Raw genomic sequence first — 13,833 nt, forward strand, 5'->3', positions numbered from 1 at the left:
CTTTTGTATTTGTAGGTTACCTGAATGGCATAATTATCCCATTCTGACCACCTGACCTGACAGATTTTCCATTAATATTAATGCTCATATCCTTGTACATATAACTCCCATTTAACTGTTTAGGGTAATATTTTGCACAGCTTTCAAAATACATGAAAAATCCAGAGGATGTGACCACATTTCACAGGTCAGTAGTTGGGATAGTAGGAGCTGCTGAAGGGGAGCAGAAGGAACACACTCGCTCAGGGGCATTTTAGCACTCTTGTGATACGATACCCATATTCATCAACATGCAACAATCCCCTCTCCAGATGAAAAACGCTACAGATCATGTTCCTAATAAAACAGTCAATTTGCCTCCTTCTCTTTTTTGTTGTTGGCAGGAATTCCTTACAACCTTACCTCCCTGGGGCATAGCTTCCTCTCCCACTTTGTGGCTCAGGAGAAAACAAGGCTGCATGCAACAACAAAGTCTCGCTGGCTGGCCTCAGAGACACTTGTGCCAGATTTCAAACAGACCCAGGAAATAGTTATTATTTTAGAAGCCTTGATAATCACTAAGATAGAAAAACTGTAGTGGATGAGAAATTTACGATCCCTTCAGAGAGCTCTAGCAAATAAGATCTGGACAAATAAGCTCTGGTGGAAGCTGTCAAGTGTCAGCAGAGGAAATCTAACTCAGCATCCAATTCTGTTCAGCTTGAAAAGGTGACTATTTCAAATCTCGAGCCAGAGCTCTGTTTTGTAGCCCATTCTGTGGTCGCAGACTGGCATATCTTAAACCAGGATAGATGAGTGTATATAAGCATATTGAATTCTGTAAGACTTATTTTCAGACAAAAATTTGTAAAATTGTCAAAAATCTGTAAAATTGGGCACAAAGATTATTTTGGTTCAGGTTAAGACATGAAGAGGGCAGGCACATATGGGCCTGAAAACAAGTGTGTATCTTTGATAAACTCACTGTGTGGACAGATACAGAGGCAAGACAGATACAGAGCCTTTGCATTGGCTTTCCTGCAGCTACTCTTATATACAGCCAAGATTTGTTCAGTTCCTGCTATATCCCTCCTGTCCCATTCATTGGGCTGAAAATTTCACTTTATTATTGTGTCTTCAATAGTCCCTGCTGTTGCTGCAGGATTTTTGTATTTAAAGGAAAAAAATACCATTTGGTCCCCAGAACATTTGAAAGTCATTACTAGAAAGCAAAATAATTGAAGTGCCAGTTTTATAACATTACTCAAGTAGTCTCTAATGCACTTAATGCACATCACTCTCTGGTAACAAACTTTTGTGTGACAGTCAACACTACAGTCTACACTAGTAGACCTATTTCCTCTTAAGGAAAAAACTTAAAACCCAATCTGTGAAAACATGCTGGCAATTATATACGTAGTTGGCACATGCACCTCATACAATCACAAACGCAAGCTTATAATCACGTGGTGATCCACATATAATGGGAACATTAGCAGAAATATTTGAATTACCCCACTTTCCTGCCAAGATTAACGGGCATCTACACTACCCTGCCCAAGCTCAGCGAATAAGTAATGCTAAAGATGTAAGAAGCTGAGATGGACTCAGTAATTATGGAAGACTGAGGATTTTAAAGATCGTATCATTGCCAAAAAAAGAAAAAAAAAAAAGAAAAAATCAATATATTAAGGAGGAGAAATCATAAATAATTAAACAATATTATCTTTTAATCACTTACACCTACCTGTAACTGACAAAAATACAATAACTTTCCCATAATACAATTTTCTTCTTAAGCCCCATCTGTTAGCAATTACGCTGTCTTAAAATCATCAGGGTTGATCTTTCATGCAACATTTCTAGTCGCTGTTTTAACTGTTTGAGTGTTCTCATTATTCAGGTAAGTGGCAAATTCTAGTCAGAATCATGCTAAGTGACTAAACATAGAGATACTGTATGCACCAATGCTTGAATTATACGCTCCAAGAGAATAAATGAGAGCAGAGTCAAAGATATTAATGCAACCATGTTTATAACACTACACAACTACTGTACAAGAGACCTATTGGCTGATTCTATTTTGTGCAAAAATGAAGAGTCAGCTGATTTTTGTTACAAAGAATAGAAATCACTGTTGTTAAATAAGTGACTATCCTGGGGGTTTTCAGAACTGCTCACATCATACATACTTCATCCTCCAGGAGGAGGAGGGAGTTGCTGTATGAATTACTCTTGCAATATTTCATAAGCTAGTAAATTTTGTATGGAAATTATCCAGCTTGATGAAAATGTCTGTATTTCAAACCTCACAAGAGTCTGATTTAGAAGAGAAATAGTGCTCGTTTACTGCAGCTTCATTGAAGACAAAGATGGAGAGAACCCGGAGTGTTGAAATGTTAACATTCCAAGAAAACTAATTATCATATTTTCACTTGCAAACTTAAAATCTGCTGCTAATTAATCTCTGTGGAAAGGATGTGTATGAATCAAATTATAATGTGAGATTATATGGGATGAGATGTATAACATGCCCTGCCACTGAGGAGAAATGAAATGGATTGCTTGCACAGAAATGACAAAAAACACAAAGAGCTTGCTCTTCATTAGTGCACCAATCTGTACCAGCCAGCTGATGACAGATTCACCCCAATGGATTGTTCCAAACCACCTTGGATTTTCAAAAGTTTGCCTGTGGTCACAAATTATCTAGATGCAAGGAGAAAAAAAACTACTTGACTGAGCAAACCTTGATGTGGCACTTGCAGAGTTCTGTTGTGAAAACCTCTTGAGGGCAATCAAGTGCCATTAGCACATGTCAATAAAGCTTCCCATGAATTACTACAAAAATTACAGTTAAGTGTACTCCTCCTCCATCACTGTCCAACCTATCTGACAAAACAGTTTGGATATCTGTTGAAGTATTACAGAAATTAACACCTTTCTGCCAGTACAGTAATCAGAAGGATGTCAGCAGACAATTAATTTTTTCCATCTGCACTAACACCTTTATATAATTCATGTATTGATTATAGGATTAAAATGATTTGTTACCATTCAGTCTGGAAATCCTATATTGTGGATATAATAGGGATAGCGAAGGAGCCCTGAACAAATTAGTTCTTGAAGATGGAAACAAAATACGTTTTCTAAAAACAAGATTGTGTCTACAATCCTCCCTAAACAAATTCCATGGACTTTGACTACATCGTTTCATTTTCAATGTATAGCCTTATCATATATCAAATGAAAATCAAAAAAAGAAGCACTGTACATAACCTTGCCTCTGCAAAATTCATCTTTTTGAAATTCTATTAATTTGTTGCCATGCGAGCTTCAGATTCAAAGCGGCTCACACACCTATTTGTTCTTTCATCAATTGGTAATTGTTGTTTCCTTAAGAAGGATACAACATGGCCTCAAGAAAGGCGTATACAATTTTACTCTACTGGCTCACTGTAATTCCACTTGTCAGACATAACTACCCAGGCAAAAGAATCTATCATTTTACCTACTATGCATCACCTTCTTTATTGCAGCAGATGAAACATACACGATTTGTGACAAATTAATAATCAACTGTTGTGAGATTTTAATAACATACCTGGATATAGCCAGAAGAATTGACCATTCCAAATGCATCCAGCCTTCTTTTTTCCTTTTCACTTCCCTGTGAACTAAATACTCTAAAAGAACAGCAAGTAAAGTGCTTCAGAGCCATTTGGTCAATTTGATCCTACACATTTCAAGAAAGGCCTCAAAGTTTCATAGAGAATTAGTATATTTTAAAGTTAAGAGACCATGGAATGCTACGCTCTTTTTCGGACCTTACGTTTTGCTTTATTTTTTCTAACATTCTATCAGTGGGCTGAGCTTTCCCTCTGCTCATCTCATGACTTTCAATCACCATTCAATATTCAAAAAAATATAGACTCTGTCTTCAATAATTTACCCCAGATGAGAATCTGACATTAAATACACAGATCACAAAGAAGTTCAGTGAGACGTGGCCGTATTTCCTCCCTTCTCCTTTGCCTAGACAGATAGACAGAAACGCTGGCCCTAATGAAGTCAATGCTGGACCACAAACTAGTAAAGTTTTCCCTCCAACCATTTCTGTAGCAGAAAGATTATTATTTTTAATTACATAGATGGTCATCTCTATCTGCTGAGCAGAATTGTCTCAGAGTAGCAGAGTTTAGCAGTACTAGTTAAAACAACTGTGTGTTAGCCCAGATAAATCTAATGGTTTATTCATACTGGCTAAAAGATCAAATCCCATATTACTGCTAATATTTCTGCATATGCTCAAAACTGGCTTTACTGCTTCTTACTGATCTCCTATTGTACTCTCAGAGCTCAAAAAAAAACCTTTTAGATTCTGGGTAAAATCCAAATTGCTGGAAACGTTGTGTGGAAATCTCCAGTGAGTGGTTTCAGAAAGTTATATAGCATGGGTTATGCTTAGGAAAAAGCTCGATCATGAACTCACAAATTGCTAGGATTCCCAAAGATCACCGGAACTGATTTGGGGAAAAGAAACCACAAGCCACAATTATAAGGTCTTATCTTTCACCACAGCCATCTGTTGTTTTTAAAGACGTTAAATCTCATATACACGGAGTGATAGAACTTAAACATATAAGGTACAACTCACCATTGGAAAGATTTTTGTGAAAAGAAGAAAAATATAAAGAAAATTAACACTTTCTATTCTTTTGCTCTCTCAACATGTTTTCATTTGTCCATTTGCAGCACAGTGATCTCTAACTTGGTGATATTATCTTTAATTTGTTAAGAGGAACTTTCTCTTAGTCTAACCAGAAGTAACACGATTGTGTAACGCTTTTCATATCACCTTTTTTTACCTAGCATCTCTGTTCTAATTCCATTTCTTTAGTATCATTGTGTCTTCTTCATAAATTCTGAGACAACTTTCCTTTCTTTTCTCCTTTTATCACATTGTGCTTTGCTGACTTTTCCTTCAGAATCCCACAATTCTGAACTACGTTATTATTCTTTCCAACTCTTCCTATCTTTTTTCTACCTATTATTACTGCCCAAAATAACAACCATCTCTGCTACTTTTCACCTGTCTTTTGGAAATCATGTTTCCTGAAAGGCGACGGAAACACTTCTACTTGTGTCCGTGGGTAAGATTTATCATGCAACTACAGAGATACCAAATTTTAGATAATCAGATCTGTTTGATTCACAGTCAGACATCCTTGCCCTACATTTGGCCTAGTCTCACTATCCATTCCTACATACCAGTTTGCTCAAAAATCAGGCACGCAATCCACTAAGAATAGCACTCAACCTTCAAACAGAAAACACACCAATTGTCCTCCCAGCATATTCACTAGATATGTGGAGACTCATTAGGCTTCATCCAACAGAATGAAATGTTCTCCTTGCACCAAATGGGTTAAAGCACTTGCGCTCTATCAGATCAGCAGTTCTTGCAATGCTAACATGTCCAATACTGGTTTCCTCTCTGCCACTGCTGATTGCACTAGCAAGGGCAGGATTTTGCCCTCAACTATTCACAAGTAATTAATGCATTATTGAACAGGAATAAATAGATAGCAATTAAATAACAAGTATTAATGACTTATTTATTAACATATTAATAGTTGGCCTGAGAGTAATAAATGCAAATTACTGTAAAGTGGTACCAAAATTGTGTCGATAATAGGCCCTGAAGTAATCTTGCGTGTTCAAGATAATTACAAATATATTTTCCTTTCAAAAAACTACTGCCGGGTAATTTTTTATGGTTTTCTATAATATCATTTTAGAATTAGAAAATGAGCTCTAGTCTCATTAAAATTATTTTGCAGTGCATCAAGCTTTACTTGAAGTGTAAGTTTCACATTATCTTTCTGCCTATACAGCTTGCATTTTTTCAGAAAGCTACTCTATGAGCAAGGTTTTTGAGTATATGCTTGGTATGCTAAAGGTGTTGTTTCAGCTTAGTGCTTGTCTAACTTTCCTTGTCTGTAGTACTATGCTAAAAGTCCTACTGCAAGAAGAGGTGGCACCCTGTGGTCTAAATCCCATAAAAATTGATATCAGTCAAATTTTTCCCTTCATTCCCCTGCTAGTTCAGAGGCTTTAAATATGAACAAAATGGTGCACTGGGCACTGTACGTCTAACAACTAATTCAGTCATGACAGAACCATCCTTGGTCAGAACCTGTTTCACTAGAGATACTTTCTTTTTTTTCTTTTTCTCATTCTTTCCTTATCTTCCTTTTACCTGGCTGGGTGAAGAAAACTCCCCACTTTATACCTTCATTTAGTTTACTTTAGGAAAGTGATTGCTTGACGAGAACAGCGAGATATTGTCACTTTAGGAACATCTACCAACAAGAAAAAAGCTACACTGAAATCCTGATCAATGGTGGGTCAATGGATTGCTATTTATTCTTGGTTCTGGTATCCCAAATATGGGATAACAAAGTTAACATATGCCTACTTCCATAAAGCTCCATAAATGGTCACATCCATCTCTCTATCTGTAACAGGATGGAAGGTGGGAGCTCATGCTTCCCCCTTCTAGAAGGTTCACAGGACACAGTTTCTGCAAATGCTTCTGCCTGAATTTGTAGGTGGCATTTTTACTTCTTTGCAGCCTGCCTCATTAAATACATCGTAGATGACTTCTTCCAAAATAATCAAGTGTGTTTCTGTGCTGTGCCGGGCTCTGGTGGCTCTCTCCCCACAGTGCATTCCAGACTGCTGTGTAAATGTGATTGTGGCCATGTAATCTGTGTACCTGGAAATATAATTCGTTTTGTTGCTAATTAAGGTCCTACGGCACAAATTTATTAAGGTATACTTTTCCATGGGATAATAATTGGGTCGATAATATTAAACTCATAGGCTCATTATTTAATTGCAAGGGCAGATTATGAATACAGCTTCTAAAATGTATTTTAATGAAAAACACTACATCCTGACCTAATCATATCAACCTTATGCTATCTAATTAAGGATGCAAAAAATCATTAGAGTTGCAAAATATTAGTTCCAGCTCCATCAGGCTGCTAGCTGCCCCTTCATGAATATATATATTTTTTTACTCTATGATAAATACTTAATGAGGTAAAAATGACAAAATTTGCATGTAGGCAAATTAGTTTAATAGAGTGATGTCTTCCTGGTCTACAGAAAGTGACCTTTTTCCTATCAAAAGAATGACTAAAAATACTTTGAAATGATGGCATGGATGTCATTCCCCAAATGACAAATCGCTTCTCTGAACAATATAAAAATTATAAAATGCAATAACCTTAAATTCTCATCATACTGTAAATGTGTCCTCTGCTCCTGCATTTATCAATTTAATAAAAGGAAATTAAGCATATTATAAAATACCCATTTATGGGGCAATTTTTAATCCAGGGAATAAAAATGAGAAGCACATGGTTAATAGCAAGAAAATACTGCAAAGACACAGGCCTATTTTTTTTCCAGAAGGTTTGACCGACTATTTACTTGAATGACCTCCATTTAAAGCATATTTTTTATATGGAGCAATATAAGATATGCTCACGCTTCTCTTTTTAAAAATTGCTCACAGTTAATTTGGTATCTTATTTAAAAATTAACACATTAATAATGCACGCAATAAGGCCCAGTGATGTGTCTTCCATACTGATTACCTTGTACAACTAGACATACATAAAGAAAGAGACAAGACAAATACCTTATGCAAATTCATGGCAGAAAAAAAGGATCTGTGAGTATCTGCAATGCCAAGGAATATGAAAGAACTGAAAACACAGCTCTTGGTCTTGCTGCATGGGGAGAACTTATTTCAGGAGCGGAACATGTTTTTACTAGAAACCTAGACTTATCAAAGAAGAAATGAAATTGGTCCAGTGGTCCTCTTTTCCACCAAAATATAAGTAAAAGCTTGGAATGGAAGGGGGACATCGCTCGTTTCTGGAGAACATGGTTTTTCTTCCACAACATTCATGCAGATAACTCAGGAGTTCGGGGCAGAATTCTCCACTCACAAGTTTTACCTATTGTGAGGCAGATACTGAGCCCAGTGGGGGAAATAGGAGAATCCTACTGCTCATATTGATTGCAATAGCACATCCCACAGAGAACAGGAATGTTTGACACTATCACAGCTTTGCTTTTAGCTAGGGCTGATATAAAGGAAAGGCATGACAATGATGCAGATGCAGACAGAATAAGAGTCAAAAATTTGGGATCTTAAGACAGCGATTAAAGCAGGCATCATCCTACTTTGCTGAAATGAGATAGCACTGTTCTCTATGCCACACAGAAGTGTCCTCTTTCTGCTCTGATTGCACCTTTCTGGCTACCGGATCTGACTGGGGCTGGGTCCACATTTTAAAGGATCTCAGAGCAAGGTCAGGTCCCCTTCGATGAGGCAAAACTAGATGCTTACTTTATGTCCATAGCCATCATAGCTATTGGTCATGTTTCATAATATACTGTCATGTTAAATATGATACCGTGCTGTATTATAGCAGTGGACGCTCCAGATTTCTGTCAGTCATGGGTGGACTATTTGTGTATAGAAAAGCAATTTTTATTTCCATTCTCTTCCATTTATTTTTTACTCCCATCCTTTCCTACATGTCATTTCTTTTATTTTTTTTTTTTATTTTTTTATTTTTTTTTTCTTTTTTGTCACTTAGATCTTTAAGCACTACTACAAGAAACAATCTGCTGGTAATATCATTAGAAACGTACTCAATACTTAAAACAGAAAAGCAGTTGTTTGCAGTTGCCTTATCCACCACCTTTTCCATATGGTACTGGTTGTCCTGGCATGTAAAATGAGATCCACCATATATTTTTTGTTTGACCTTACTTAACATCTAACAAAGGTAGTAGTAACCAGTCATTAATAGCTTTGTTTTGACTTTCTGCAAAAAATTTCTAAGTGGGGGGGAAAAAAAAGACACAAAAAGCTTATTTTCTTGCTGTTATAAAGCAAATAAGTACTATCTGTATAAAAACTGGGAATGTCTGAGGCTGTGGAAGTGCTTTCCCTCCCCCATGCTGAAATGCAGCTTGGTGCTCTGCAATTCAGGAAAAACAAAGCTTACTGAGTATCTGCTTTTTCATTCAATTGGCACATTCACCTTTTTATTTTTCCTTGCAGGGTCCAAACTGTCATCAAGAAAAAAAGTGGAAAATAGTTACAACTGTACCAGATGTTTATAGCAGTGACAACTGAGGCTATATATTTATATAAACTGCTGATCTTTCAGAGGTAGCTTTAGAGACTTGAAAAACCTGCAGACCCTAATGTGAAATCACTTGTTCCAGTGCGCTAGAAAAGAAAACAAACAACTCAGACATGCTTAAGAGGGATAATTTCCTTCCTAACTAGAATCTGTTCATTTTTACATTGAAGCAGAAGAGTTGCTGAGCAAAGCATTGTGTTCTGAGGCAGTCATAGATGTATTAATGCAGTTGATGAGCATGTTAATTATTGTTCAAGAGCTGTTTTTGAGATAGTTCTATTGTAATTAATAATGATGATGCAAAGGTATCTGGAGAACAAGGAAAAATGTATACCTTGCAGATTACTGACCATGTAGCTTCAGGTGTTTTCAATTCTTTGCAAGCCATTTCGATCAGAAGTTTCATTTGTGGATGGGAACCCCAAAACCAGACACTTTGCAAACACAGGTATAATTATATTTCCTGCACATCACAGCTTTAAATCTGGATATAGGCTAATGTCCTAACAGAAAAGAAAGCAGAATTGTTTGATAACCACAGTAGCTCAGACCAACTTCAGACCTTTCCTAACTCTCAGTGCACAGTTCCAACTCAGTCCACACTTCTGGATAGTTTTAGAAGGGCTGGGACACTGACTGTCACAACTCCTAACCCACTATCCTCATGTCCCCCTCCTCTGATCAGTCCCATCCATGCCCTTCCAGAGAGCAGATTCAAATTGTCTGTAGGATTTCAGTTTGCTGAGAGCTTTTCTAGGATGCTACTCATATTTGAACACATAGCAAGTCTCTGTAACCCAATCAGAAATCTTCAGATGGCATAGATAATTTTTGCCATCAGTGATGCTGTCATCTCTCTAAAGAGATGCTAAGCAGACTGAAATCCTTCAGGATGTTCAGGGAATGGACATACACCCTTCTCTTGAAATTATCTTCTCGAAGAAAAAAAAAAAAAAAAAAGCCCCCACAAATCATTTCCTTATGTATTTCTGTCCTCATCCAGGAAATAAAAGGATTTGGACTAGTGATTCACTGACTCTTTTTATCACTCTTAGCCACTCACCATCCGTCTTTCACCATTGATTCCTCTCCACTGCTCAGCTCTTTTCATAATGTAGCTCAGTTCCTGAATGGAAATCTCTAAGTCCAATGGAACGAAGAATGTACCTTCTTCACCATGAATGCGTTGAAATACATCCAACAGCCACCCCTCACTGTGTAGCCTATGGATAGAAATGACATGTTTGTTTCTTTCTGGAAAGGACTCTTCATGCAAATAAGTGTATCTTACCCTTTTGTAGACTTCTAAATCTTCTGGTTATGAGTAAGAAAAGAACCTATAGGTTCTCCAACATATAACTCCCTCCCTCCCAACCTTCTAGGTCCTTTACAACACTTGAGTCGAATCACATAACTGCAAGCAGCAATTTCTTTTAATTGTCACAAGATATTCACTTCCAAAGAAGGTTCTGATCTTCAGAAATGTCCAGTGTTGGTTTTTAGCTTTGGGCTGTTCCCAGTGGTAAAATGGAGAATCTTCAGTTAGGCATGACTGGAAGTCCTGTTGTGCCAGAGTGAAATAATTGGCAAACCACATCATATAGAAAAAGAACTACTCATCATTTTTGAAAACCCCAAACCTGAAGCCTGCACAATCTAAACTTCTCTTGATGTAAGAAAAGTTCATTTTGTTTGTTGGCTTTGTTTTTCTGTGACATTTCTGTGCTGTGGTAGGGAATTGAATAAGCACCACACAGTAAAATTCTCTACCACAAGAAAGGCGTGCTGTGTGGTATTTCTTAATGTAGGTGAAACCAAGAAATATTGTGAGGCTCTTGGAAAAGCCTAGTGTCACATTTTTAGCCTTAGATGAACTCTAAAACTTCAAAACACTGTTGTTTAATTCAAATGGAGCTTCTTTCTCATTCAACTTTTATTCTAAAACCAAAAAAAGATCAGAAAATGTGGAATCTCAATCTTGGATATTGAACTGAGGTCTTTCTTTTTGTACTCCCTTCCACGCTCATACTTTGTTACAATTCAGCTATTGCTTGGTGCCAGCCTTAACTTTTCCATCCTTTCCAGAGACCAGCTGGGTAGTCATGAGAAGTGTGGGGATTGCTGTGTGGCTTTGCAACCAACAAAATACCCAGATTTCTGTGGTGCTGTACAGGTCTTTCATTTCTCGGCAATTGGGAGTGAGCACAAGCACAGCTTCTTTAACCCTCTGAATTCTTGTCAACAAGATCAGAATGAAGTTGGTATTTGCAGTAGCTTTACATCGTGCCTTACAGTGAGCACAGTAATTGCAGAGAAGCTCACTCAACAAGATGTTTATACAATTCCTCCCAAAATTGAGATTCAGCATAGAATAGAAATAAGGAATGGCACCAAAAGGCCAATTTTCAACTTGATCTCAGAAGGAGCTTTAGCTCTTGCACTTTTTCTATTTGAAACAGTTTTTTGTAGTTGCAGCCAGAAATTTGTTTAAGATTCCAAGATGTCAGTGTGGGATTCCCTTACCAGAAGAGGAGATTGGATGGAAGATAACCTGAGATGTTGGTAACCCTGGCAATATAAGGAAATTCGTTATGAAGAAAAAATAAAAAAAATTCCAAAGCATGGAATATAAATCAGTGCAAGGTAGAGAAGGATATCTAAGGCATCTTAAAACACACTATGGAATAGTTTTTTTTTTTTTAAAAAAAAATATTATCAATACCATTCAAGGTGTAGTTCTACATGTTCTACAGCTTTTTTAAAGAAACATTTGTCTCTTATTATCTGGATTACGTTAGATGTTTGTTCTACTACATTTTTGCAAATGCTGACCCATAATTTTGTACTATCCTGTGCTTAGTTGAAAACCTAGTAATCAAGCTGGTGGTCTCTCTGGCCTTCTGCTCATCTTGGAAAATGATTTTCTGTGCTGTTAGTCTTTGAAATTCCAGGTCAGCAATTTCAATGGCTTGCCACTTATCTTGCTAAACAAGAACAAGACCTCACCATTTATTTAAACTCACTTAATGTAACATTCTTATTTTAAACAAAGCAAAATTTAATGCAGTTAAATTACTGTCTATTTGCTGCCATAAACATTTTCTATATGAAGATTTTAAGTGCATGGTAATAAACAATATAATTAACTTTGAATTAATTAGGAATCGTGAAGCCTGTCTTCCAGCTTTGTTCCTTTTGCCCAAATGTACTCAGCCTGCTCCTGATACCTGATTTTACTCTTTTTTTTTTAGCATTATCATTAATAAAACACTTGTTGTATGTGCACATGGCTTTTACAGATACAATAGTAATAATTTATATTGCTAATGTAATAGAGCAAAGCAAAATTCAGATTCTACTTACTAAAGATATGAGAGACCCAGTAAATCTTACAAGTTCCTTAATTTGTCAGAAAGAATCACAAAATAAGATTGAAGTGGCTTACTATCCAGAGTAAGATTAAAAAAAAATGGATTTCTGAAAAATTCACAAACAAAAAACTGAAGAGAAGAATGCTTACAACAATTTATTGCACCCTTATTTCTTCCTTTCACATGCTTTTTTGGAGAAAAAAAAAAAAAAAAAGCTGTAAAAAAATTAAAATCATTTTGTTGTTAACATTGAAAAATGTAGAATTTTGAGGCTTTTCAAAAGAAAAAAAAAAAAAAAAAAACAAGAAAATTCAATACCAGGAAATTTAGACATAAACACTTTCCAGCAGACACTTTCAGTTTGAAATAGGTCTGCATTTTCTCACAGTGCAGAAAACATTTCACCAATAAATTACTGACTGTTTCTAATGCCTAGTGGAATTCAAATGAAGGAACTGCAAGAAATGCTACTCCATTTTTTAATAAAGTAATTAGAATATCCCTCCTTCGCAGATGTACTCAAGTTATCCAAGAAGAGCCAGTTATGCTGAGGTTTGCTGTTTTATGAAGACACAAGAAGTTGCCTATTATCTTGACTTTCATAGCCTATTATCTTGATTCTCGTAGCTTCCCAGTTGTTCATCAGTGCTGCCAGGAAGCTCTCTACTGTGGCAGAAACAGGCATTTCCCCTACTTGCTTTGGCATTCTGGTGAGTTCATGGTTCTTATCCCTTTTTTTGTACTCTTCTGAACAGCTCTGCTAAATGGCAAATGGCTGAGTAATTCTAATCAGTGGAGTTAACTGCCACCCAGCTCTTTCCTGTGGTGGGTTTCTTCAGACACAGAAGACATCCCTCAAGATTTGTACTGGTTCACCTTACAAGGGAAGGGTGTGGTGGTTGTAATGGCAAAAAACATGTTTTCTGAGTCCAGCAACATTCTAATGTTTGAATATCTTTGGGATACAGCATCTGGGGATGCTGTATACCCCCACCAAGGGCAATTACGGCCTTGTTTATCATACTATTTTCCTCTTACAAACAAAAGCAAATATCAATATCTAGGGAACACACTTAAGGTTTCCTTAAAGATATTTGAAATTGTTTTAACGTTATCATTAGTGGATAACATGTTGTTGAAGAGCCCTAGCCAGGTCTAAGTTTCTTACTGTGCTAGGCTGTGGACAGACAAGGAAGAAAAAGATAAAAAGTTGATCCAATTTCAGAAGCTCACAGTATAAATTT

At 36.6% G+C, this 13,833-nt stretch overlaps 1 long non-coding RNA gene across 1 annotated transcript in view; it reads right to left on the reverse strand.

The window, feature by feature from the left end:
* Nucleotides 1-4,033: 4,033 nt before the first annotated feature.
* LOC128087764 (uncharacterized) overlaps nucleotides 4,034-13,833 on the reverse strand; it is a 47,549-nt gene continuing 37,749 nt past the window's right edge. Inside the window, exons 5-7 of the long non-coding RNA XR_008209978.1 lie at nucleotides 10,282-10,441; nucleotides 6,290-6,760; nucleotides 4,034-6,069 (exon numbers count right to left, since the gene is read on the reverse strand). This is a non-coding gene — a long non-coding RNA (uncharacterized LOC128087764). The remainder of the gene's footprint in view (nucleotides 6,070-6,289; nucleotides 6,761-10,281; nucleotides 10,442-13,833) is intronic.

This window comes from Tympanuchus pallidicinctus, unplaced genomic scaffold (genome assembly GCF_026119805.1).
Source record: "Tympanuchus pallidicinctus isolate F22 unplaced genomic scaffold, pur_lepc_1.0 scaffold31, whole genome shotgun sequence".
In the NCBI taxonomy this organism is placed as follows: Eukaryota; Metazoa; Chordata; class Aves; order Galliformes; family Phasianidae; genus Tympanuchus; species Tympanuchus pallidicinctus.